Genomic DNA, 27,858 nt, shown 5'->3' with positions numbered 1-27,858 from the left:
AAGTCCGCTGAATGTTCATTTCTTCAGCCGCAGAGCCCTTCATTGGTTCAGTGTCGTGGTCATCAACTGAATTCTCATTTTCAAATGTGTGTTGTTCTTCAACATTTCTGGTGTCCTGTGATATTCTACTGCTTCCATGCAGTCTGCAGAACCTCGGGGCTGCTGCCCAATACATGTGTCACAAAGAACATAGAACACTGCACATAAAGCTTTCTTTATTATGGCGACACAAACATTTATTCATAAATGCCCAGGACAGATGAAAATATATCCATCTACCCAGATGATTAGATACTAAAATGGGAAGATAGTATGTCTAAGATTGTGAATGTCTAAGATTGCGCAAATTGGGATTGTACTCGCTGGAGTTTAGATATTTGAGAGGGGATCTCATGGAGATATATAAAATTCAGGCAGGACTGGACAGAATAGATGCGGAAGGGGTGTTTCCGATGGTGAGGGAGTCCAGAACCCGGGGCCATGTTTCGAGGATAATAGGCAAACCATTTAGGACCGAGATGAGGTGGAATTTCTTTACCCAAAGGGTGGTAAATCTGTGGAATTCATTGCCACAGTGAGCAGTAGAAGCAGATTCATTGAATATATTTAAAAGGGAATTAGATATATTTCTTCAGTATAAAGGTATTAGGGGTTATGGAGAGAAGGCGGAAAAGGGGTACTGGACTTTAAGATCAGCCATGAGCTTATTGAATGCTGGAGCAGGCTCGAAGGGCCGAATGACCTACTCATGCTCCTATCTTCCATGTTCCTACGTTTCTATACAGATTGATTCATTATAATTTTATTCATCAATTATATTTAACCCCGGTGAAGAAAGTTCAATATGTCACTTCATATTTTTGTTTTAGATGTCATATGGAAGTAGGAACTTTCTTACGTTTGGTTGGAAATGTGAGATGGTTTAACAGATTTGGATAATATTAAAGAACTTTAGGAAGTTATATTTAAATTTGAAATTCCATTTTACCCAATAATATTTTCATTGGATAATACTAAACCATTATGTTTAGAGTTAAAGTTAAACAATTTTATATTGCTAGGAAATGCCTTGCAGTTACATGGAAGAATGATATTGAATTGAATGTTCAACGTTGGCATGCAGAGATGAGGTCATATATTCCATTAGAGAATGTAGCATATAATCTAAGAATAATTATCTATGTGTTAATATTTGGAGGCCGTACATGGATTGAATGTGTTCAAATTGTTAAAATATTTCCCATGAAGGGATAGGGGTTTCCCCAACTGCGACCCATACCTGCATGTGTTGGTTTAGTTCATGTGCTACATTATTGTTTCCATTTTATTTTTTGTGACGTTTAATAGTGGGTTGGGTGGGTTTGGATGGATAGCCATGGGTGTGAGGTTTTTCTTGGATAAAATAAATATTGTATTGTTTGTTGAATGTATCATTTATTATTGATTATAAATAATATTTACAAAAAATGCACCAAATCATTCCTACCTCATAACTCCCTATTTTATATTCATACATCTGTCTATCCAAGTGTCTCCTAAGTGACACAGATGAATCATACTCTACCTCGATTCCTGGAAACTCATTCCATTACAGGCAGGCACAATTCAGTGTACAAACCTACTTGTGATGTCTACCTTCAACTTTCCTCCTGTCACTTTCCACATATGTACTCTGGTATTCCTTATCCGTGCTCTGTGATAAAGGCATTCGCAGTCTACCCACTCTGTGCTTCTCAGAATCTTGTAGTCTCAATCATCTATGCTACAAAAAATGAAAAGTCCCAGATCTGATAACCTTGCCTCATACGACTTATTTTTCAAACAATGCAACATGCTGCCAAATCTCCCCTGCACCGTCCCATAGCTTGCACACCATTCATATAATGAGGTGTCCAGATGGAACACAATACCCCGTGTGAACTCAGAATACATTTGTAGAGTTTCCACATTCCCCTTGGACAATTGAACTCAATCCCCATAATAATGAAACCCAACATCCATTAATCCTCTTCTCATTCTTCTGGTTTCACCTTCCAAATTGCATCAGCGCCGATTTATCATGTTAAAATCCACATGCCACTTTTCTGCTCAACTTTGCATCCTGTCTATCTCTGTGAACTACGATAATGTTCAGCACCATAAAGAAGTCTCCAATATTTATATAATTTGCATGCATTTCTGGTACATCCTTCCTCCCCTTCATCTAGATCATTTCTCAAAACACAATGACCAGGAGTTCCAGAACAGATCATTGCAGAATTCACTAATCACTGTCCTCCAGGCAGAATATATTTCTTCTGCTATTACGATCTGCATTCTACAGGCAATACAGATTTTAGACACGCAGCTACGATTTCATGGATCCCCTCCATTATGACATTCTGAACTAATCTCTCAAAGAGGACTAAAATCCACATAAACTACATCAACAAGCTGATTATTATTAATGTTGTTTGTTATCTTCACAAATGTTATGACTCTTCATTCAGACATACACATTGACTAACCTTCATTCGACATTTTTTCTCCAAATGCTCATCGTTTCTATCCTTACGAATCTTCTCAAATATTTGATACACCTCTGATGCAAGACTCTCTGTTCAAAAATTCCAAGTATTTTCAATATTCTATTTATAAAATAAACAAAGAGTCCACCATTGTAATTCTCAAATCCTCTGTCAATTCCCCTGTTGGCAAATAAGACACAAAGACCATAGCCACGGCTTATGATACCTCCACCCTCACTTACCGCAATAACTTGAGGTAGATCACGTCCAGCCCCAGGAAGTTCTCAATTACTTAGATTTAAGAAGATCCAACACTTCCCCTTCCTTAATAACAACACAATTCAGCACTCATCCTTGCTCTATTCATAACGCAAAATGATCAAGTTCCTTATCACTTGTGAATAATTAAGCAATGTTTTCATTTATGACAATCCTAACATCCTCTACCATTAGGCACGTTTCCTTCTTTATAATTTTGCGCCCCACAATCTTTGTGGTTGACCCTGCAGTCACATAATAATTTAATGAATCCATCATCAGCTCCATTTACGCAGTATCAGGTCTGAATAAAGATGACAGAAGTTCGAATGTGTGATTTAGTCTCCATCTACATGTCTTTGGTATTGCATCCTGTTATTCAATTTTCAATAATACGTGAGAGTGATCAGATAATAATCTTGCTATATGTTCCAATTTTAACTCTCCCTTGGATCTGTGCCAATCACAAAATCAAGTCTAATCTTGAGTATGTCTTCTGTCTATTTGAGCAGTGTGAATATTGTCTCTCTTTTTCTTGTTGCCTCCTCCACATATCAATTCGATTCATATCCTGCAATGCTTTTAGTATAAATTTTTTTATTTTATTCTTATTGTTAATTGTCTTCCAGTTTTAACAAACATTGGGTCCAGATTGAAGTTGAACTCCCCTCTGAGCATGATATGTCCCCATGTTTCTGCTATTTTCCCTGAAGATTGTTTGCATAAATTGCTGGTCTTCTTTGTTAAATGCATAGATGTTTAGTAAATTCCAAAATTTAGAATTAATCTGGCACTTAGTCATTACATATCTACCTGCTGGATCTGTTATTATAACTTTTATATTGATTGGTAGATATTTGTTGACTAATATACCTGCTCCCCAGGATTTCAAATTGTATTAGGACTCTGCTACATGGCCTACACAGTCTCCCTTCAATTTACTGTGTCCTATCTCAGTTAAGTGTGTTTATGGCACAAAATCAATGTCGATTTTTTTTCCTCTAGTTGTCAGTAACTCTTCCTTTTAATTTGATTGAGTTTTCCATTAATATTTACAGTCATTAAATTTAATCTATCCATTTTTAACTTCTTTATTTTCAATTCTATCTCATGTTCTCAACTCTTTCATATCGTTTTCCTCAATATTTTTTAAAATAATTTTTGCACATCTTAATACACGCAGACACTGTTAGAAAAAGAAATTTATCCTTGAAACCCCTATTATAATTAACAAATAAAATATTCCTATCCAGAATAATGAAAGTCCCGAAATTTCAAATATTGGGTTGTCGATGACTCCTTGTTAGATTACTCCAATTCCGTTATCTGTTTGGGTTGAGGTAATAACTGCAAGCATCAACAGATTTTGAAATAGCAGTTATTTTTCTCTCCCTCGTCTCCCCCCAGATAAACACGATATATTTTCAAAAAATGTTACAAAGCATTTTTCACACTTTTTTCTTATCTTTATTTTCATCCTATTTTCCAAACTAAACTTTATATTTACATCATTATCTTTACAATTTATTTATGTACATTGTTTTGATAGTCTTTTATAATACTTCTCATTTTGTTGTCTGTTCAGCAATTGTTCTGCAACGTGTTGGGCATCTTTCAGGTCTGAGAGCAGTCCATTACTTTGCCCTGGAATGAATATTTGTAATACTGCCGGATGTGTTAGATTAAAATTATAGCCTTCCTTATATAATGTCTGCTTTGTCAGGTTCAATACTTTCCCTTTCTTTAAGAGATCGAAGCTGATGTCTGGATAGAAATTTTGCCCTTTCTATTCCAGTAGTTGATTATTTTCTTTTAATTTATTCTTCGCTAGGATTCTACTAAATAGAATAATACCTAGTGTCGCTGAGAATATTCTCCCAGAATCACAGTGCGGCTTTCGCGCTAACAGAGGAACCACTGACATGGTCTTTGCCCTCAGACAGCTCCAAGAAAAGTGTAGAGGACAAAACAAAGGACTCTACATCACCTTTGTTGACCTCACCAAAGCCTTCGACACCGTGAGCAGGAAAGGGCTTTGGCAAATACTAGAGCGCATCGGATGTCCCCCAAAGTTCCTCAACATGATTATCCAACTGCACGAAAACCAACAAGGTCGGGTCAGATACAGCAATGAGCTCTCTGAACCCTTCTCCATTAACAATGGCGTGAAGCAAGGCTGTGTTCTCGCACCAACCCTCTTTTCAATCTTCTTCAGCATGATGCTGAACCAAGCCATGAAAGACCCCAACAATGAAGACGCTGTTTACATCCGGTACCGCACGGATGGCAGTCTCTTCAATCTGAGGCGCCTGCAAGCTCACACCAAGACACAAGAGAAACTTGTCCGTGAACTACTCTTTGCAGATGATGCCGCTTTAGTTGCCCATTCAGAGCCAGCTCTTCAGCGCTTGACGTCCTGCTTTGCGGAAACTGCCAAAATGTTTGGCCTGGAAGTCAGCCTGAAGAAAACTGAGGTCCTCCATCAGCCAGCTCCCCACCATGACTACCATCTCCATCGGGCACACAAAACTCAAAACGGTCAACCAGTTTACCTATCTCGGCTGCACCATTTCATCAGATGCAAGGATCGACAATGAGATAGACAACAGACTCGCCAAGGCAAATAGCGCCTTTGGAAGACTACACAAAAGAGTCTGGAAAAACAACCAACTGAAAAACCTCACAAAGATAAGCGTATACAGAGCCGTTGTCATACCCACACTCCTGTTCGGCTCCGAATCATGGGTCCTCTACCGGCACCACCTACGGCTCCTAGAACGCTTCCACCAGCGTTGTCTCCGCTCCATCCTCAACATCCATTGGAGCGCTCACACCCCTAACGTCGAGGTACTCGAGATGGCAGAGGTCGACAGCATCGAGTCCACGCTGCTGAAGATCCAGCTGCGCTGGATGGGTCACGTCTCCAGAATGGAGGACCATCGCCTTCCCAAGATCGTATTATATGGCGAGCTCTCCACTGGCCACCGTGACAGAGGTGCACCAAAGAAAAGGTACAAGGACTGCCTAAAGAAATCTCTTGGTGCCTGCCACATTGACCACCGCCAGTGGGCTGATAACGCCTCAAACCGTGCATCTTGGCGCCTCACAGTTTGGCGGGCAGCAGCCTCCTTTGAAGAAGACCGCAGAGCCCACCTCACTGACAAAAGGCAAAGGAGGAAAAACCCAACACCCAACCCCAACCAACCAATTTTCCCTTGCAACCGCTGCAATCGTGTCTGCCTGTCCCGCATCGGACTGGTCAGCCACAAACGAGCCTGCAGCTGACGTGGACTTTTTACCCCCTCCATAAATCTTCGTCCGCGAAGCCAAGCCAAAGAAAGAAGATTCTTTGCCTGCTCAAACATTTTTTGCTCTCGTTGTGTGTCTTTGTAAATTTATTATTATGGATCATGGTTTTTGGTTTTAATAAGCCTTTAGTGCCGATGTTCTATGTGCTCTTTCATTTCAATTTTGTCTTGTAGATCTTCTGCCTCCAAGACTTGTGGGATTCATCTTTTTATGAATCCCTTTATGTTTGATCCTTCTACGCATTCTTTATACCTACTATTTTTATATTGTTCCATTTGCTATAATTTTCTAACACATCAATATTTTGAATTAACAGATCTCTTTAATTTCATTGTCTCTATCATTCAGAATTTCTTTTACTTCATTCATTTCTAATTCCACAGCTGTCTGGCTTTCTTCCACTTCATTTGTTCGTTTTCATGGATATGCTATGGCCAGCTCTAGTTTTTCAATTATATCTTCTGCGTTTTTTCCATTTTTATTTTTACTGTGTTAAATTCAGTTGTAAAAATGTATTTTAAAGTGTTTATTTGTTCATCAAAATATTCAATGTCTGTTAAATGTTTATTTTTTTACCTTCCTCTTTTCCGTGTGTCATCTTCTTTGTCTTCACTCACTAGCTCCTTGTCTTCTGTTCAACTCTTATCGCTGCGATGCCATCACCCCAATTCATCTATCAATTTAACGTTGTCTCATTGCTTGACCTGCCTTCCTTCAGTCTATTTTTTTGTGATGGGCGGTTGTGCAACATTTTGTGGCTTAGTGAGCCAACTTTGTACATAGTTCGAAAGAGGGACTTTGCCAAGTGGTACTCTCATCAGCTTTAGGGGTCGGATGTAATTTTTAAGGTAAGGCCTACCTCTTTTCTTTCTGCTGTTTTTCTGTCTTCTTCTTTATCTGTATCTCTGGTCTTCTCCTTTTTTGATGCCATCTCTTCGGTATTCGTGCTTTCTTTATCTTTCAGTATTTCAGTGTTTTTTTTTCTGTCCAGCATTGTTTCTTTTTTTTTCTTTTCTCTTCGGAGGGCTATTCTTCTGCAGGCACTACTCCATCAGCGTGATATCACCATTAACATTATGACAGGGCAGCAACGTTAAGATATTTATCAGACTTGTATCACAGAGGAGAATAACCAGATTGTCCTAAAATAGAATTGGACAATTTGAGAGAAATTATCAACGAACATATACTATAAAATGGGAGGAAATTTTGGTGCAATATAACAATTCACATGTACTACAATTTATACTTAAATTATGGAAAAGAATACACCTGGAAGAATAGAGGATAAATTATCAAATACCAAAAATAATATTAACAGAAAACTCATGAATCCCCTTTACAATGGATAATTTATTTTTCAAGGAATGGGATAGAAAAGGAATCAAAGAAATTGAAGATTGCATTTTGAAAAATAATTTCTTAACATTTTAGCAATTAAAAGAGGAAAATTGAATAACACAAGGTACAATGTTCCCATGTTACAAATTGAAAACATATTTAAAAAATAATCTAGGAAATAGCTTGAGATTATAAAAGGTAGAAATTATGAATATTTAATCACAGACACAATGATAATTTAAAAGATTATGACCAACATATCTATCAAATTGCAATAAAAGGAAGAGAATGAAATAAAGTATAAAATGAAACAAAGTTGGCAAAAAGATTTTAACACAGAGTTCAAGAATGAAACATGGGAGAAGTTAAATATACAAACAATGAAAAATGTGACAAATACTAGACTATGTTTGATACAATATAACTGGCTACATAGATTAGAAATTAATCCTCAGAAATTATAATAGTGATGCTCAACAGCATCAGATATATGCTTCCATTGTTAACAAGAGACTGGAGCAACATTTTGGACATGTTCAAAATTTAAACCTATCTGCAAAGATCTAAACCTGATACTAAACAAAATCACAAAATAAATATACCAAATAATCCAAAGAATTTCTATTATATAATATAAGAGTCAAAAATTTAGGACTAAAATTAGACAGAGCCCAAATGACATTTATTATAATAGCGCAACCAGTAGCAAAATAAAATTATATTATGACAACCTGGAAAATGGAAACACTCTTTAAAATATAAAAGTGGTGCAGAAATTAACAAGTGTATTCCATTAGAAAAATATCCATTCAATCTGAAAGACAAGTGTATGTTATTCGAATGAATTTGAGAACCAGAAATTGAACATGTCGGAGAATGCGGACCAAAAACTTCCATCCCTTAAAACAACATAATTATGAGAACAATAGATTTAAATATGTGAAAGTGGATGATCCTACTTTTTTTTTCTTTTTTGCTTTTTGTTATTTCTTTGTTTAATGTGTTTTATTATTTTTTGAATTTTGAAGAGGCGTGGGGAAGGGGAGAGTGATGAAAAGGGGGAGAAGAAGAAATGTCACGATGTATATATTGATGATCATCATTTGTGGATGTTGTTGTTTATGTGGCCTCATAGTGCAAGAAATTTAAAAAAAAGATTGTGAGAGCTTATTAAAGCCTGGTCAAAGGACTGGCTGCCTAAGATTTCACTTGAAATAAGAGTTCTTGAGCGGCCCGGGAATGCCAGCCCTTCAGGATGACCAAGCGGACCATACGCCTCAAGCACACTCAAGTACGCCTCAAGTACTGGGCTTCACCTCCAGGAAAAAACAAGGACTGGTTTGACGAAAACAGCCAATAAATCCAGGAGCTGCTAGCAAAGAAGCGATCTGCCCATCAGGCTCACCTTGCAAAGTCTTTGTGGCGAGGGACGAAACGAGCCTTCTGTCTCGCATGCAGCCATCTTCAATGAAAACTCCGGGAGATCCAAAATGAGTGGTGGACTAACCTCGCCAAACAAACCCAGCTCAGTGCGGACATTGGTGACTTCAGGGGTTTTTACGAGGCTCTAAAGGCTGTGTACGGCCCCTCACCCCAGGTCCAAAGCCCGCCGCACAGCTCAGACAGCAAAGTCCTCCTCAGCGACAAGATTTCCATCCTCAACCGATGGTAAGAACACTTCCAATCTCTTTTCAGTGCCAACCGCTCAGATCAAGAATCCACCCTGCTCCTGCTCCCTCAACGGCCCTTAAGGCTAGAGCTGGATGAGGTCCTCACCCGGGAAGAGACATATAAGGCAATTGAAAAACTTAAAAGTGTCAAAGCAGCAGGTATGGATGGAATACCCCCCTCCCCCAGAGGTCTGGAAGGCTGGCGGCAAAACTCTGCATACCAAACTGCATTAGTTTTTCATGCTCTACTGGGACAAAGGAAAGCTGCCTCAGGACCTTTGTGATGACATCATCATCACACTGTACAAAAACAAAGGCGAGAAATCAGACTGCTCAAACTGCAGGGGAATCACGCTGTTCTCCATTGCAGGCAAAATCTTCTTTTGTTTAAACTTTATTTAAAGATTTTATCACAGGAATAAAAAGAAAATTTACATTTAAAGAAAAGATATAAAATAAATTAATATAATTACAATACAACATTAATAACCTAACTTAATTCAACCTAACCCTCCCTACATATACAAGAATTAAAAAATATATGTATAAAAAATTAATAATATTATGTATTAAAAAACACAAACAAAGAAAAAGAAAAATATGACAAATAAAAATAATTTAAAAAAGGATTTATCAGATCTAAAATATCACATCTAAGAACATACTTAAATCAAATTTAATTGCATATACTTAGCAAATTGAGTCCACTTCAACTAATAAAAAGACATCTTATCTTGAATTCAAAAAGATATCCTTTCCATAATTAAACAAGACTTCATCTCTCAATACTACCTAACCAAAGTTAGTATATTTCTAACTTTCCAAGTAGATGCTATACATTTCTTAGCCACTGCTAAAGCTAAATTGAGAAAAGAAATCTGATAATCATTTAATCCTAAATCAATTAATGATTGCATATTCCCTAATAAAAATATATCAGGATCAAATACAACACAAATATTATATAATCTATTAAATATAGATTGAATACCTTTCCAAAACTGTTGCAATCGGTCACAGGACCAGACAGTATGTAAAAAAGTTTTAGCTGTCTGGTCACAACGAAAACAACAGTCTGACTTACTAAGACCAATTTTTTTTAATTTTTCTGGTGTTAAATATAATTGATGTATAAAATTATAATTAATCATCGCTAATCTAGCATTAATCATTTTCCGAATACTATTTTGACAAATTTCCATCCAAGCTTCTTCAGCTATTGTAAAACCTAAATCTTTTTCCCCATTTCAACTTATTTTTATCCCAATCTTTCTTACTTTCATTTTCTTGTAAGATACAATACAAATCAGATATATACCCCTTTTCTGGTATTGAAAGTACATATTTCTCAAAACTAGTTTCGGGCAATAAAATCATTTGCCGACCACATACCTGTTTTACAAATGATCTTAACTGATAGTACACAAATACAGAATTTCCACGAATACCAAATTTCTTTTGTAATTCCTCAAAAGAACAAAACTGTCCTTCAAAAAATCAATCAGATAAGTTTTTTATTCCTTTCCTTTCCCATTGTTTCAAAGTGATATTGGAGACCGTAAAAGGAATATTGATTATTATATAATGGCAATCACCCAGACAATTTATTTTTAAGCCCCATTTTATCAAGTTTACTCGTCCATAGATTCAATAAATGTTTCAATATTGGTACATCATAAGTTCGTAACAAATTTTTATTCCATCGAAACAAAAATTCATGAGGAGGTTTTTCTAAAATAACTGCCAGTTCTAACTTTGCCCAACAGGGCGGGTCCTCCATATTCATTAATGCACTAAGAAATTTAAATTGAGCTGCCTCATAATAATATTGAAAATTAGGTAATCTCAAACCTCCAAATTGAAAGTCCCACATCATTTTTTTCATTGGTACCCTCGGAAATTTTCCCTTCCATAAAAATTCTCTAACTCCTTTATATAAATCCTTAAAAAAACTTAAAAAAAAATAAGGAATTGATTGAAATAAATATTGCATCCGAGGAAAAATATTCATTTTTATAGTATTAATCCTCCCCATTAAACCTAAAGGTAAGTCCTTCCACCTAATCAAATCTCATTTAATCTTTTTTTAATTAAAGCAAGGTAATTAATTAAATATAAATCTTGATATTCTGTATTGACATTAATTCCCAAATATTTAATTTGTTTTGTCCACTTCAATTTCGTGATATTTTTATAAATCGTATAATCATCTTTACAAATTGACAAAATTTCACTTTTAGCCCAATTTACCTTATAACCAGATAACTGACCATAATTTTCTAAAAATTCTAGAATTGTTGGTAAAGAAATATCACGGTCTACCAGGTATAATAAAACATCATCTGCAAATAAATTAATCTTATATTCCTCATTCAAAACTCTCATACGCTTAACATTTTCATTTTGACGTATTAACTGTGCCAAAGGTTCAATAACTATAGCAAATAAAGCAGGTGACAATGGACATCCTTGTCCAGTAAACCTTGTTAAATCAAAAGATTCTGAAATTTGTCCATTGGTAGCAACTCTAGCCTTCGGACTATTATATAAAGGCTTTATCAATCCAATAAACGAAGAACCAAAACAAAATTTCTCAAGTACTTGAAATAAAAACTTCCATTCCACTCTATCAAAAGCCTTTTCTGCATCGAATGAAACCACTGTTGTATAATTCATTTGAGATTTAAATTTATTTATGAAAGTAATTAGTCAAAAAATATTATCAGATGCATATCTGGTTTTTTTTTATAAATCCTGTTTGATCTTTATGTATTATTTTAGGTAAATATTGAGCCAATCTATTAGACATAACTTTAGCTACAATTTTATAATCTACATTTAACAACGATATTGGTCGATATGAAGAAACCTGTAAAGGAACTTTATCTTTTTTTGTAATAACCGTAATTATTGCATTAGAACAAGATTCAGGTTATTGAAAAGTTTTATAAATTTGCTGTATTACATTGTTATAAATAGAAGATACATCAACATAAAATGTTTTATAAAATTCTATAGAGAACCCGTCTTCACCGGGTGCCTTTCCATTTGGCATATCTCTTATAGCCATTTCAATTTCATTCTCTGTAAAAGATTCATCCAACTCTTTTCTATCTTCTTGATTCAACTGTGGCAAATTAATATTTTTCAAAAAAGAATCTATTGCATCTTCACTTACATCTTTACACTCAGATGTATATAATTTTTTATAAAAATTACAAAATTCCTCATTAAATTCTTTTTGTCTAAAAGTAATACCCGATCTTTTTCTAATTGCTGGTATAATCCTAGATAATTGTTCTTTTTTTCACTGCCAGGATAAAACTTTATGAGCTTTCTCACCCCATTCATAAAACGTATGTTTAGTTCGATTCATTAAACATTCAAATTGATATGTTTGTAATTCATTATACTTTAATTTTCAATTAGTTAAATGGTTCTTTTGCACTTCAGGTGCATTTTTTTGAAATTATTTTTCACTAACAGTTATTTTTTTCTCTAAATCTTCAATCTCTCTAATTCTCTCTTTCTTTACTTTAGATGCATAGCTAATAATTTGACCTCGTAAAAAAGCTTTCATTGCATCCCATAAAACAAAATGACTAGAAACAGAATGAACATTATTCCTAATAAAATCCTCAATTTGTTTTTATTTAAATAACTAATAAATTCTGGTTTTTGTAATAACATAATGTTAAATCTCCATCTTGGGCTTTTCTGAACATCTTGTGAACTCTGATATTCTAATAATAATAATGAATGATCTGACACCAACCTTGCCTTATAATCCACAGATATAACCTTATCCTGCAAATGTGTTGAAATTAAGAAATAATCAATTCTTGAAAAGGAATTAGGACGTGAAGAATAAAAAGAAAAATCTTTCTCTGTAGGATTAAATTTTTGCCAAATATCAATTAAATTCAAATCTTTCATCATATTAGTCACTTGTACTGCCATATTAGATTTCTTAATTACTCTTGGATACTTGTCCAATAAAGGCTCCAATACCACATTTAAATCTCCCCTAATCATCACATTGGAATTTGTTTGTCCAAGTAATAAAGACACATCTACAATAAAAGTTGTATCTTCAACATTTGGAGCATAAACATCAAGCAGAGTCCAAGCCTCATTAAGATTTGTACAATTCAGTTTTAATAATCTTCCTCCATTTTTCTCTTCATTCTGTAACTGAAATGGTAAATTCTTATGCACCAGAATTGCCACTCCTTTCGCCTTTGAATTAAATGAAGAATAGAAAACTTGTCCAACCCATTCACGTTTAAGTTTCAAATGTTCCTTCTCAGTTAAATGAGTTTCCTGCAAAAAAGCCACATCTACTTTTAATTTTTTTAAGTAAGCAAGTACTTTCTTACGCTTAATCGGATTATTTAAACCCTGAACATTAAAAGAGGCAAACTTAACTTTAGACATTACTTAAAATAACACAAAGAAAAAGAGAAGGAGAAAAAAAAGAAACGTGAAAAAAGAGAAAAAAAAGAAAAACACCCCCTTCCCTTATCTCCTCCTAAAACTAAAAAAAATTAAAGATAGTAATAAAAAAAACTTCACTACTTAATCCAAAAATTGATTAAAAAAAAAAGAACAGGTAGGAGGTTGCAACCACCTCCTCCTGTCTCAACCGCTCAATGCGGTAACTCCCACAAAATATTGGGTGTAAGATAACTCACACGTAGCTGATGACTTCTGGAAAATGATGCCCACCCAGCTCCCTCTCCCAAATTCCGTTTCACATTAAACTATCATCATTATCTGAAATTTTCTCAGAAAAAAAACTTTAATCAACTTTGTCACTCCGACCACCATTGCTTCCATTTCCTCTTGGAATTCGGTTCCCATCTTGCATCTCCACTCTCCTTGGAGACCGTGGTGGATTACGTCCTTCCTGAAATTGCGTAATTGGCAATAATTGAGCAAAGTTCATAGCTTCCTTAGGATTATCAAAAAATTTTGGTTGATAGCCATCTTGAAAAATCTTCAATACTGCAGGGTATCTAAATGTTGCTTTATATCCTTTTTTCCACAACACTTCTTTCACAGGATTAAATTCACGTCGTTGAGACATAACTTCTTGACTCAAATCTGGATAAAAAAAACACAATTGTTCTGAACCATCAAGGGAGATCTTCTTTGTTGTGCATTTCTTATAGCCACATGCAAAATTGTCTCTCAATCATAATAATTTAAACAACGAACCAAAAAACAGGTCTTGGATTTTGTCCTGGAAAAGGCTTTCTTCTCAAATCTCTATGGGCACGTTCCAATATTAAGCCTTCTGGAAACTTATCTTGTCCTAACACTTGTGGAATCCATTCAGTGAAGAATTTTCTTGGATCTGATCCTTCCATATCTTCTGGCAAACCAACAATTTTAATATTATTCCATCGAGATTGATTCTCCAAATAATCAACCTTTTTCGCCAAATTTTTATTTGGAATTTGTAAAATTTCAATTGTTTTATTTACATCTTGTATTTGGTCTCGTACCTCGACTATGCCTTGGTCACAACCATCAAGTCTTTCACTCGTTTCAAGCTTAAAAGCTCCATAATCAATCATCTGTTGAGTATTAATGTCCACCAAAGTATTAAGCTTTGTATTAACCTGAACTAAAGCCTTACCTATTTCTTTTATTGTGGAGGATAACTTAGATTCAAGATTCTTAATAAGCATATCTACTGTAATAGATTCAGGCACAGTAGGATCTTGCTGTTTCTGTATAGCCAAAGGGTCTTCTATTTCCTTTAGTTTAACTGTTTTTCTTATAGTATGACTGCGTTTGGAAACACCTGCCACAACCTCTTCAGCAGTATCTGGAGGCTGATGGCCAGGGTTATCCTTAACCCATATTATATCAAATGCCTTCATTACATCGATGTCTGTTGAAGTCTTCATTACTGGAGGTGCATTTCGCAGCGCCACCGCTACATCAATGGGTAAGCGTCTTTTCAGAGTCGGGTCTTCAGCTGGCAGCGTCCCAGCTGTTCTAGCTGTCAAAGATTCACTGACAGCGCTCACAGTGGGCGTTGATTCACGCGCATGCGCCTGGCCAGTCCTTTGTTCCAAGGGCTGCCGGGCGCCATCTTTAAAGAGCCCTGCCGATAAAGAGAAGAGCTCCTTTGCCGAATCTTGTACCTCTCTTCCTGGATCCGTTCCACGCTGAGTCCTGGCTTCTTATAAACAGGTAGGCTGAGATAACCTCGGGAAATGCAGTTTCTTAATGATCTGTTGCCATTTGTTTTTACTTCTTTTCAGCAATTGTACCATTAGAAACAAATTCAACACCTCTAACTATTTCTAAACTTATAGACAAAACAATAACAAAGAGTCAGGAGAGAAATGGAAGGCACTCTGTTCCTTACGCCATCTTGCCACGGCCCCGCAAAATCTTCGTTTTGATTCTCCTTAATAGACTACTCCTAGTGTCACCAAAAATGTCCTCCCAGAATCACAGTGTGGCTTTCAAGCTAACATAGGAATTACTGTCATGGTCTTTGCCTCAGACAGCTCCAAGAAAAGTTCAGAGAACAAAACAAAGGACTCTACATCACCTTTGTTGACCTCACCAATGTCTTCAACACCGTGAGTAGGAAAGGGCTTTGGCAAATACTAGAGTGCCTCAGATGCCTCCCTAAGTTCCTCAACATGGTTATGCAACTGCACGTGAACCAACAACGTCGGGTCAAATACAGCAATGAGATTGCCGAACCCTTCTCCATTGACAATGGCGTGAAGCAAGGCTGCATCGTCGCACCAACCCTCTTTACTATCTTCTTCAGCATGATGCTGAAACAAGCCATGAAAGACCTCAACAATGAAGATGCTGTTTACATCCGGTACCACACAGATGGCAGTCATTTCAATCTGAGGCATCTCCAAGCTCACACCAAGACACAAGAGCAACTTGAAGTGAATTACTCTTTGAAGATGATGCCGCTTTAGTTGCCCATTCAGAGCCAGCTCTCCAGCACATGACATACTGTTTTGCGGAAACTGCCAAAATGTTTGGCCTGGAAGTTGGCCTGAAGAAAACTGAGGTCTTCCATCAGCCAGCTCCCCACCATGACTACCAGCCCGCCCCCCCCCACCCCCCCGCCCACCCCCACATCTACATCGGGCACACTGAACTCAAAACGGTCAACCAGTTTACCTACCTCAGCTGCACCATTTCATCTGATGCAAGGATCGACAACAAGATAAACAGACTCGCCAAGGCAATAGCGCCTTTGGAAGACTACACAAAAGAGTCTGGAAAAACAACCACCTGAAGAAACACACAAAGATCAGCATGTACATAGCCGTTGTCATACCCATGCTCCTGTTCGGCTCCGAGTCATGGGTCCTCTACCGGCATCACCTACGGCTCCTAGAAGGCTTCCATCAGCGCAGTCTCCACTCCATCCTCAACATTCATTGGAATGACTTCATCACCAACATTGAAGTACTCGAGAAGGCAGAGTCCGCAAGCATTGAATCCATGCTGCTGAATATCCAACTGCACTGGGTGGGTCACGTCTCAAGACTTGAGGACCATTGCCTTCCCAAGATCATGTTATATGGCGAGCTCTCCACTGGCCACCGAGACAGAGGTGCACCAATGAAGAGGTACTAAGGACTGCCTAAAGAAATCTCTTGGAGCCTGCCACATTGACCACCACCAGTGGGCTGATATCGCCTGCAACCCTGCATCTTCACGCCTCGTAGTTCAGCGGGCAGCAACCTCCTTTGAAGAACACTGCAGAGGCCACCTCACTGACAAAAGACAAAGGAGGAAAAACCCAACACCCAACCCCAACCAACTAATTTTCCCTTGCAACCACTGCAACCGTGCCTGCCTGTCCCGCATTGGACTTGTCAGTCACCAATGAGCCTGCAGCAGGCATGGACCTACCCCTCCATAAATCTTCGTCCACGAAGCCAAGCCAAAGAAAGAAAATTAAATATGTCGGAGAATGCCGACCACAAACTTCCATGCCTTAAATGAACATAATTAAGAGAAGAATAGATTTATATATAGATGAAAGTGGACGATCCTACTTTTTATCTTTTTTGCTTTTTGTTATTTATTTGTTTTATTTGTTTTATTATTTGTTGATTTTTGAAGAGGCGTGGGGAAGGGGAGGGGGATGAAAATGGCAAAGAAGAAGAAATGTCACGATGTATATATTGATGATCATCATGTGTGGATGTTGTTATTGATATGATTCATAATGAAAGAAATTTAAAACAAAAACAGGTCGTGAGAGCTTAGTAAAGCCTGGTGAAAGCCCTCGTGACCCACACAAGAGGACAGGACTGGCTGCCTAAGGTTTCACTTGAAATAAGAGAAACAAAAAGGAACTCTTTGATCAACTTAAAGAAATAAGGGAAACGCTGATGGGGCAAATCTGTTCACCAAGACACGCACGTGGTTTATTAGAAGGGATCAGTTTGCGTCCAGCTAACAGCAAATCTCTCTCTGAAAACCGACATGAACCTTCCTGAGAGGTAACCATTAAACATTCAACCACAAAAGTCTGGTGAAATACATCAGTGCGAGATTCTGTGCACAGTATAAGAATTGCCAGCAACCAGTGAACTTGCAGGGATAGAAAAGTGAGATTGGACTGTGAATTAAAGTACTATTCTAAACTTAAGCACACATACATACACGTGCGCTTACAATTGGCAGGGGGTTAAGTGAGGGAGATAAATTAAAGTTTTATCCTATTTTGTTGTTTAAAGATAATTAAAAACAACTTTTTTATAGTAACCATTTGTTTTGGTGAATATCTGTTGCTGCTGGGTTTTGGAGTCCTCAGGGCTCGTAACAAACTGTTGTCTTGAAGCATATTTACAGGGGCATCATAAAAAGTATCCTATTGGAGGTCATGCTACCTACTTCAGGAAATCTCCACTCAAGACCGAAAGAAAATGCAGAAGTTCGTGAAATGAATGTTTACCCTATCTCAGATCTTCCTTTCCATCAATTCCATCCACAATTACTGCACCCTCGGAAAAGCAGGGATATATTAAAAGGAAACCCCATGCCGCTGCTTCGCTCAAACTCCATCATTCGGAATATAAACCAAACGGTTGCGAGATCACCACCTGATCAATAAGAAATTATTTTCCAACGTTATAAGAATATTCAGGGAATCACACACTGAAATAATAGATTTGACTTTGCTCTGTTCGAACTGAAGTTTACCGGCAAATACGCACTGCGTTGCGCTTATTTTCTTCCATCTTTCCATGGGATAATAGGTTGGTGTCGGCAGAAGGGAAACTCTCGGGTATTTAATGCAGGTGGAATCCGATATCCAAAATCCTAACTTATTTTCCTCCTATTAAACATTTCAATAGTATTTTAACAGATATTTCATCACGTTGATCAGCTCCTCCCTGAAATTACACTGAGTCGCTGCATAAATGCAAGTGTTTGTGCAGCAACTCAGAAGCAAGAGCATGTAACTGGTTTGGTCCACGATAAATATTGGGACCTTCACACTGTTCATGACAAACCGTTGTGTGATTTTCATCCACAGGAAAAATATTAAATACGTCCTCCAAAGCAATATGAAGTTCCTGATACTGCAAAGTGTAAGATGATGGACTTGCTTCGGCTTTTAACCTCGGAATCATTCTCATCTGCACAATTGTTGCTGCCTATCAAAACCTTCCGCGCTCTGGTGGCTGCACCAATACGCGCGACCGTCAGAGCATTAAGAAGTGATATCATTAACATTGGGAACAGAGGAGTCAACACTCGATGAATCCACGTGAATAATATCCATCCAGGATGGGTCCAAGCCTGACGTACGGATATACAGAACCAATCTGTGTTACCCACAGTAAAAATGGGTTCCAATAGAAAGAACCAAGGAATGTTTTTACAGACGAACAGCGGACACACTATTGTTATCACATTGTGGGCGGTTATTTCGGAGCAAACCTTCATCCTCAGTTTGTGCCAACAAATCATTACATATCGGTCAAACATAACGCGAGAGTCAAACACACGGAAATATCTGCGGCGTGCATCAGCGTAATCTGATAAATATAATTTAGGAGCTATATTTTCAAATTTCTCCAATAAAATAACTCAGGATTCAACGGAAAAATAACTTTTCTAATCTTAGCAAAATCATGCTAAAAATATTTAACGTATGAACAAGACCAAATGCAATTTAGAAAATTCCAATATCTTCACCACATCGAAAGCATTGCTGGGGTATTTCTAATTTCCATGTATTCCATTTTGGAGGGGTAATGTATAATTCTTTTTTTATTTTTTTAATCTTTTACATTGTGAATCATACCAACCAAAATATGAACGAACGTATCTCATTCAATATACACACTGTTCTTTCTCCCCTTTATCCCCCCATTTTCCTCCTTCCCCTTTACTCACCCCTTCCAAAACCCATAAATATTCAACATATACAATACCATAAAACCATAAAACAATATTTTCACTCAATGGAAAATAAAAAGAAAAATGCATCATCTATTTATTACGCACTGAATCTAGTCTTTTAGTCTTCTTATCATTTTCATTCTCATTTTAGGGGATGGATTCGTAAGCAAGCTCACTCTGATATGTTCCATGTATGGTTCCCAAATTTGTTCAAACATTGTGACTTTATTTTAAAAATTATATGTTGTTTTTTCCAATGGAATACATTTATTCAGTTCCATGTACCATTGCTGTATACTCATGCTCCCTTCCAATTTCCAAGATTACATTATACATTATTTTTCTATCGCTAAATCCATCAAAATGATCTATTTTGAACTTTATCGAATTTGAGACCTACCTCTCTACTTCTTCTGTTACTTAAAAAATAATCTCTGTTTCTTTGCATTTTTGTTTGTAATTTTAATTAATCTCTGTTTTAATTCTTCTCCTAAACGTAATTATTTTCAAACATGCCCAACTTGCATATAATTTTGTTCTAATTTTCTTATAGCGAGAACACCTATTAGATATTGTTGAATCCCATTTTTTTAAGTTTAGTCGAGTACTATATACCCTGTATAACCAGTTATCCTGTATCATGCATACACTTCTGTTTATTATATTCTTAATCGTTCAAGAACATAACTTTTGCCATACTTCATATTTTATATTTATGTTTAGATCCTTTCCCCACTTCTGCTGAGGTTCATAGTTTATATCATTTTACTTATCTTGCATCTTAGTGTACATAATGGTTACAAATCCTTTGATTATCATTTTGGCTGTAATAACGTATTCAAAGCTGCTTCCTTCAGGTAATCTCAAGCTGTTTCTCAATTAATCCTTTTAAATAGGCTTTCAATTGATGATATGCAAATATTGTACCACGAATTATTCCATATTCGTACTTCGATTGTTCAAATGTTAATAAATTACTTCACAAAAAAATGTTTTCTATTCTTTTGATTCGTGGATTTTGCATCAATAGTAATTCTGAAATTATCATTTTTTTCTTTCTAAGTGTATATTCTTGCATGTATTAAGTAAATGATGCAGTACTGCTGAGTTTTTATATTGCACCAGCTTTCATCCCACATAAACTATACATTCCGGTACCTTTTCCCCCATTTATTCTCGTTCTATCTTAGTCCAGTCTGGTTTTCCCCTTTTCTGATAAAAACTGATAAATGCCTTATTTGTGCGGTTCTATAATAATTTCTAAAATGTGGTAACTTTAAAACAGCCTGATTATACTCTCTGCTAACTTATCTAACGGTACACTTGGAATCCACCCTTTACTCAGGAATTTTCCAATTATTCTCTTTAGTTCCTTAAAGAATTTTATTGTTAAGGGAATTGGTAAATTTTGAAATAAATATTGTATCCTTTGCAACTCATTCATTTTAATGCAGTTTACCCTCCCGATTAACGTCAGCGGTAATTCCTTCCAATGTTCTAAGTCTTCCTGCAATTTCCTTATTAGTGGCTGATAATTTAGTTTGTACAAATGGCTTAAGTTATTATCTAACCTGAATCCGAGGTACGTTATTGCTTGTGCTTGCACTTAAATGGTGATTCATTTTTATTTAATTCTGTTTAGTCTGCGTTACTCATTGGCATCTCTTCACTTTTATTTGTGTTGATCATGTAGACAGATATTTCTCCATATTCCTTCAATTTCTTATGAAATACTTTTACTGATGCCTCTGGTTCTGATAGGAATACGATGATGTCATCTGCAAATAAGATGATTTTATACTCCTTCTCCTTTATTTTAATGAGGGGAATAGTGGACGTCCCTGTCTAGATGACCTACTTAATTTAAAGTTACTCTATACATAACCATTTACTGTTACTTTCACCAAAGGACCATTATATAATACATTAATCCAATTTATATATTTTTATGGTAGATTAAACTTCTGTCAAACGCTTTTTCTGCGTCTAGAGCAACAGCAACTCTTGGTTTCTAATTTCCTTGGATGGATGGATGGATTTGATTAATACATTTACAGAAATTGCCCACTGTTCATCTTTTCTTTTTTTCACACCATAAATCACATTAGCCATGATATACACTTTTTCTTTTTCACACATTTACAGTGACTTTTTCTCCTCCCCCCCTCCATCCTCCCAAGCCACCCCCCCACCCCCCCCCATCCATTTTAGGTATACAATCTAGGTTGCATTAATTCAGTCAGACAATGTTGTCATTCAACAAAAATACACCAGAAATTCTACTGAGTCCATTCTTTTCTTTCCTTCTCCTTCCATCAACTTAGGTAATGTTTGTCCCCGTTAGGTTTTCGCTATAGTATTTAATGTAAGGCTCTCATACTTGTTCGAATATTTCCATATTATTTCTTAAACTGTATGTTATTTTTTTGTAATGGAATACATTTATTCATTTCTATATACCATTGTTGTATTTTCAAATTATCTTCCAATTTCCAGGTTGACATAATACATTTCTTTGCTACGGCTAGGTCTATCTTAACAAATCTTTTTTGTGCATCCTCCAAATCAATTCCAAATTCTTTGTTTTTTATGTTACTTAGGAGAAAGATCTCTGGATTCTTTGATATATTGTTTTCTGTTATTTTATTTAATATCTGATTGAGATCATCCCAAAATTTTTCTACTCTCTCACATGTCCAGATTGCATGAATTGTTGTTCCCATTTCTTTTTTACATCGAAACCATCTATCAGATACTGTTGGGTCCCATTTATTTAACTTTTGCGGTGTAATGTATAGTCTGTGTAACCAATTATATTGTATCATACGTAGCCTTGTATTTATTGTATTTCACATCGTTCCAGAACATAATTTCTCCCATGTTTCCTTTTTTATCTTTACATTTAAATCTTGTTCCCATTTTTGTTTAGTTTTACCATTTGTTTCCTCATTCTCCTTTTCTTGCAGTTTAATAACAGTTTGATCTTGTTTCACTATTTTAGGTACACAATCAGCCAATCTGTTTGCTAATGTTTTCGCTATTATCTTATTGTTTGAGATAACTACAGATATAAGATGATGGTGTTAATGGATCGCTCCCCATCTGTGGTATTACTGTAATTATTGCTCTCTTACATGAATCTGGCAAGTATTGTGCTTCTTCTATCTGGTTCATTACTTCCAGGAGAGGAGTAATTAATAACTCTTCAATGTTTTACTGAATTGGAAATCCATTTTCACCTTGTGTTTTATTGTTTAGCAGCTTTTGTTAAAAATATATCCGTTACTTCCCCTATTTCAAATCGTTTTATTAGTTTGTTTCGTTCCTTTTCTTGCAATTTTGGCATTTCAATTGTAGCTCCAAATTCATCTATTTTATGATTTTTCCCCTCGTTTGGAATTTGCTACAATTGTTCATAAAATTCCTTAAAGTTTTCATTAATCTCTGTTAGATTATATGAACTTTGTTTGTCCCTTTTCATTAAAGCCAGTATCGTGCTTTTAGCTTCTTCTGTTTTAAGTTGCCGGGCTAATGTTACATGTGTCTTTCACCCAATTCACAATACTTTTGCTTTGTTTTCATGATGTTCTTCTCTACCTTGTACGTTTGTAATGTTTTGTATTTTATTTTAATTTAATTGTAATTCTCTCATTTTCATTATATCACTCCTTTTTACTAATTCCTTTTCCCTACTTATTATCTCCCTTTCCAATTCCTCTTTCCTGTTGTATTCCATTTTCATCTGAGTTACATAACATATCATCTGCCCTCTAATAAAGGCTTTCATTGCATCCCATAATATAAATTTGTCTTTCACTGATCCTGCGGTTATTTCAAAATTTATTTTAATTTGTTGTAATTTGGTGTTCAATAAATTATCCGAATTCCTGTCTTTTAAGTAGCATGGGGTGTAACTTCATATATGTTCTTGGTGGGATTTCCTCAAGTTATAATGCTAATAATAGGGCTTTATACACAGATTTTCTAACTCTCCGTTGAATATGGGCTGAGAAACAAAAACATATCAATGCTTGATTAAATTTTGTGCCTATTCAAATAATCTGACCATTCCTTCTCTCCTAGGTGTTGCCTCTTCCACATATCCATAAGTTTCATTTCCTGCATTGATCTAACCATACATATAGCTACTTAATTTGTCTTTCTTGTTTTTGTCCAGATGTATCTCACTTTGGGTCCAAATTAAGATTAAAATCCCCTCCTATCAATATATTCCCTTGTGTGAGTGCAAACTTCAAAAATATTCCAACATAAACTTATGATCCTCCTCGTTAAGTGCATATATATTGAGCAATTTCCAATATTATGAGTATATCTGAAACTTTATCATTGGATACTTCCATGCTGGACCTACTATTTCCTCCTCTATTTTGATTGGTGCATTTTTGTTGACTAGTATGGCTACACCTCTAGCTTTTGAATTATAAGATGCTGCCATTATGTGCCCTACCCACTCTCTCCTTAGTTTGTTATGTTCCACTTCAGTTAAATGCGTTTGCTGCACAAATGCTATATCTATTTTTTGCTTCTTCAATAAATTTTGTTGACTCTTCCATTTAATTTGGTTATGTGTTCCATTAATGTTTATATTCATCTGGTTTAACATGGCCAACTCAAACCTTGCATACATCTGTTTTCTAACTCTTTGCCACCTCCATCCCACTTTTCCCCATTTTCATCTTAGTTTTCTCTTATTACACTTAATGTATGACAACACAATTAAGACTTAAAGTACCCCCACAGTTCCCACAATCACTAATACCTTAACCCAAAAAGTTACCCCCTTTCTGAGTTGCCTCATACCCTTTGCCGGGCAACCACAACTCTCCTATTCATTTGGATTGCGATCATGTTCGCAGAGTCAACTGATTTTGCAGTGACAGTTATTCCCCCTCCAGCCAGACCTCACCAGAAAACATGATTACAACATATATCAAATCTCTGTCTCTCTTCTTTCCCTTCTTACTCCCTTCCTTCCCTTCTCTTTTCCCTCTTTAGATCTTTACATATACATTGCTTTTACATCTTTATTTATACTTTATCAACATTCTTCATTCTTGTTACTTCTCTTCATCTCTTCTCCTGTCCTGCAAACGTACTGCGAAATCATTCGCTTTCTCTGTATCCAAGAACAGTCTGTTTTGCTCCACGGCTATAAATATTTTAAGCACAGCTGGATATCGTCACATGAATTGTTATCATTTTTCCATAAAGTTGATTTCTCTGTATTAAATTCCTTCCTCCACTTGAAGAGTTCAAAATTTATGTCTGGGTGAAAAAATATTTTTAACCATTGTATTCCAATGGTTAATTATCTTCTCTAATTTTACTCCTTACCTGTTACAGTATATTTTCTCTTGCATATCTCAAAAATGTTAATAAGATGGATCTTAGTTTTTGATGTGTCTGTGGTTTCGGAGCTAATGCTCTGTGTTCCCTTTATATTTCCATTTTGTCTTGCATTTCTGTCATTCCCAGGACCTTTGGGATCCATCCATTTATAAAGTCCTTCATGTCTGTGCCTTCTTCACGTTTCATCAGGCCCACTATTTTTAAGTTGTTTTGCCGACTATAATTTTCAAACATATCAATTTTCAAAGATATAAACTCTTGTGTCTCTTTAATTTTTTTCACTTTCTTCCAATTTTTCTCTTGTCGTTCACTTCCATTTCTCCAGTAGTCTTCTGTTCTTCCATGTTCTCTATTCTTTTCTCTATTTCTGTCATGACCTGGTCTAACCTTTGCATTTTACCTTCTGTTCTTTTCATTTTCTTTTTAATTACATTAATCTCTAATGATATATTTCAAAAAAGACTTTATCTATATTCTCTTCATCAGATTTAACATTTATTTCTCTTTTCCATTCGTTTTACCTTCTATTTCTCTGTGAAGATGTTGGTCTTCATCTTTATCTTAGATTATTCACAAAGTAGGTTACTGATGCTCAACCTTGCAGAGGCAAATGCATGGTCTTCATCCTCCATTACAGCATTAAGCAGTGATATCAGTAACATTAGGAGCAAAGGAGTCAACACTCCATGATTCCATATGAATGATATCCATCCAGGATGGGTCCATGCCTGACTTACGGATATACAGACCTAATCTATGTTACTCACAGTAAACATGGGTTCAAAGGGAAAGAACCAAGGAATGATTTTACAGACGATCAGCGGGAACACTATTGCTATCACATTGCGGGCTGTTTTTACCGTACAAAACCTCGTCCTCAGTTTGTGGCAACATATCATCACATATTCGTCAAATGTAACGTGAGAGTAAACCACACGGAAATATCCGTGGCGGCGTGCAGCAGTGTAACCTTGAAAGCGCACACACGAGTTAGGAACAGGAACGTCGTTGGAAAATATTATTCGTTCACATGTGACAGCATCACGTCAACGACGAGGACCAACAGATCCGCCGTTGCCATGGCCACGAGGTAGCGAGTGACACAACTGGACAGACCGCAATTCCCCCGCGAAAGGATCACAATAAACATCATGTTAGCTGTTAAATAAGAAATATCACAAATGCATGCTCAGTATATATCAATTAAGTCCTTTACTTCACGTTCCGAGATTTCTAACTGTGATGGTTTGAGCATCGGCATTGACTCTACTGAAGAAAACTTAACAGTGGGAAAATTAACAATTGACCCAACATTTCCCACAGCATTCACATCCGATCTCCAATGTTGCAGAACTGCACTAAAATGTCAAACTTCCCCGACACTACAATTCCTTTGACAATTTTTGAACCTTGATTTACACTCCACTATCTGCAACTTGCTAACTTTGCAGATCGCATTAATGATATTATTTCCACATTATTTATTAACTAACTCGTTCTGTCTGTTCAGCTGGGTTAGACATCGACAGGGATTTGTTTGCACAAGGTGAAATAATTTGATGAAAATGACAGAAGTAATTTAGTACAGACAAGTTTGAATTGTTGCATTTTGAATGGACACACCAAATAAAGATGCACACGATAAAATGCATGGCCCTGAAGATTGTGATAGAACAGGGAGATCTAGGAATACAGATATATAATTCCCTGATATCGACGCAACGGAACTTGGGGAACAGCAAGGGATCTTTTAGTGCATTAACCTTCATAAAATAAAATTATGACTATCTGAATGGCAAAGTTCAGGGGTGACGTAAAGCATGCAGTCACCTAAGAAAAGGAAAGAATTCAATAAGTTTGAAAGAGTGCAGAGATTTAAGATTTAGGAATTGAAATCGAGGGAAAGGTTTAACAGCTTTGGTCTCTTTTTCCTGGACCATAGCCGAATGAGGGTAGCTTTGATAAATTAATTACAAATCATCTTTTTTCCTTCCAGCCGAGATAAACAAAACAGAGAACATGAGTTAGGGGTGAATCTAAGATATATCTAGAAGAATTACCTTCTTCACACAACAAGAGGTTTAACGAGCTGGCAGCTGAAGTAATAAACGCGTCCTCAATAGTAATATATTAGAAATACTTGGACAGCTCCATGGCTGTGAGGGTTATGCAGGGATCTGCACTGGATACACTTGAGTGGATCTAAGCAAAATAAACGTTCAGCAAAGTTGAAAATGATGGAGAGGCCTATTTCCATGCCTAACGTTACATAGTGCTGTTTGATAAAGCATGCGGAGTGAATCAGTTTACACACACGGAATCGGATATTTAGATTTTAATTCAATACATGACTTCACTAGGACATTAGAAGGAGTAGTTAAACTCAATGGGTGAGGTCAATACTCGGTGAGTAAAAAATGCAATTTTCTACTTGAGGTAATACCATCCATTGATTTTAAAAAGCACAAAGAATGTAAGTCTACCCCAGAAAAGTTTTGCTGATTCGCCCACGTCGATGTAAATTATTCTGTTATATATTATATATAAATGTGTTTTTGTAAAGTGATAGAATGTGGAGATTTATTATAGATCACTTCACAAAAGACATCTGATTTAAAATGAAAGAACAATGCATAAGTAGAAATTTCAGCTTTACAGTGACTTGACTGAAACTTTGGAAAATGCTTATAGAGACTTCACCAGTAGGTGTTGTGGAGTAAATAGACTGATGTCTTTAAAGCAACAGATGCCCAGGCAGAAAATGATTCCGGTGCCAGTATGGCAGTTTGTCGAACTCCCGTTTTGCAGACGGGTTGTGAGATCTGAGTATAGCACTTTATACTTACAAGATGAAATGGCTGGCTAAAGGTTTTCGCTTGAAATATCGGAAACAAGAGGAATTCTATGGTCATCTGGAAGAACAGTTCATCATGTGGAAAACCCATGATGGGGAAAGTTTCTTTGGCAAGGCACTGAATTGG

General features: G+C 36.3%; 1 protein-coding gene across 2 annotated transcripts in view; it reads right to left on the bottom strand.

Moving 5' to 3' along the window:
* Positions 1 to 6,619: 6,619 nt before the first annotated feature.
* The window catches only part of LOC138758553 (probable G-protein coupled receptor 139), a 44,599-nt gene continuing 23,360 nt past the window's right edge, over positions 6,620 to 27,858 (bottom strand). Inside the window, exons 1-2 of one of the 2 annotated variants that reach the window (XR_011354335.1) lie at positions 24,863 to 25,924; positions 6,620 to 7,216 (exon numbers count right to left, since the gene is read on the bottom strand). The gene's annotated coding sequence lies outside the window, so the exon portion shown is untranslated. Of the gene's footprint in view, positions 7,217 to 24,862; positions 25,925 to 27,858 lie in introns of those variants that run through there. The other variant, XR_011354334.1, reaches the window with a different exon arrangement.

This window comes from Narcine bancroftii, chromosome 3, assembly GCF_036971445.1.
Source record: "Narcine bancroftii isolate sNarBan1 chromosome 3, sNarBan1.hap1, whole genome shotgun sequence".
Taxonomy (NCBI): domain Eukaryota; kingdom Metazoa; phylum Chordata; class Chondrichthyes; order Torpediniformes; family Narcinidae; genus Narcine; species Narcine bancroftii.
The sequence above is the reverse complement of the archived record's forward strand: the minus strand, read 5'-3'. Positions and strand labels throughout refer to the sequence as shown.